Source organism: Vigna radiata, chromosome 1 (genome assembly GCF_000741045.1).
Source record: "Vigna radiata var. radiata cultivar VC1973A chromosome 1, Vradiata_ver6, whole genome shotgun sequence".
Lineage (NCBI taxonomy): Eukaryota > Viridiplantae > Streptophyta > Magnoliopsida > Fabales > Fabaceae > Vigna > Vigna radiata.
The window spans coordinates 34,704,421-34,705,738 of record NC_028351.1 but is presented as its reverse complement, the minus strand read 5'-3'; the positions used below and the strand labels follow the sequence as shown (position 1 = coordinate 34,705,738).

Sequence of the window (1,318 nt, the reverse complement as noted above, 5' to 3'; positions counted from 1 at the left end):
GAGAGTGGCATTTTCTTCTTTCAAAACGTGAGCACGCTGAGCTAGTTCATCGCATTCAGCCTGAGAACAATACACACAAAAAGGTTTGAAATTTGACAATTATGACCTACAACCTGAAAAATGAAAAAAGTTATACTCTCTGTCACCTGCTTCCGTAACCTGGATCTACATGCGGATTCTCTATTAGACTGCTTCTGCCTTTGTCTTTTAAGCTCTCTTTCGTCCTTAAAAATTAACCAAAAAGATGAAGATTAAAACAAAAGTTTAGAGAAGTAATACCTAATAATGTAACAACCTGTAGCCAAATTTGTGACTGAACACCATCTCTTGACCCAGCAGTAATCATCCCCCCCAGCAACTACAGTAGAAGAAACCTTTCCATGCAGTGCAGGAATGGCGGATGAAGTTGGCATGCCCCAGTAATCCACCACTATATATTTAATCCAACCACAAAAATGTACATAACCACCATAAATTTCCACTCCATATACTCATTAATAACCAAGACCCACCTAAAACATCCTCATATATCATCCTTCTCGTGTTTAGAATGCCACAATACCATTAATATCAACATACCCATTATTTCATACCAACCGGAACAATGCCAGCTCAAACATAGGATCAATTTTCCTCTTTGTATCCAAAGCATACATTACTTCTAATTTTCCAGCTTATTATCATCTCAATTATAAAACCCAACTAAAATAACCAAAACACAGAGTACTCCTATTTTTCCAAAATCACATTTTTAACAATTTAACAACTTAATAATAAAACCAATCCTACTCGCAATACAAAAATGAATAGCAAGAACATTGNAATAGACACATTCAGTTTAGAGGTTCATCATTTTTTTTCCTATAACTACTCTAACCTACTGCAGAAACACAACCCAACCACTTTCAGACATTTAAACCCATTTCTACTTATCACCTTTCTCTTTTATTTGAACTAAAACAGAGCACGGTTCCTGAGGCTCCTCGTGGAAGCTTGGAGAACCTCGGGTAAAATTCCTGATAAAAGCTTGCAATAAATTAAAACATATAGAAAGATGTCAAACGTAAAAAAGCAATAGACACTTAAAGATAGTAGAGCTACAAATTACCTTTTCTGACTCTTTTCTTGTGCCAGTAGACACTTAAAGATAGTAGAGCTACAAACCCTAAGACACTAAAGGAAAACAAGTATATTGCAATGCATACCGAAGAAGAGGAACCAGAAACGTGTATCTTCTTGTACATTGCTTCACGAGGATTTGGCAGTGGAGGAGCACGCAGTAGTGGACCGACGATGCTGACAACGGTGGGATTGCTGA

The 1,318-nt window shown here is 37.0% G+C and overlaps 1 pseudogene; it reads right to left on the bottom strand.

Moving 5' to 3' along the window:
* Positions 1 to 3: 3 nt before the first annotated feature.
* On the bottom strand, positions 4 to 583 carry LOC106762407 (annotated as a pseudogene).
* Positions 584 to 1,318: the final 735 nt, after the last annotated feature.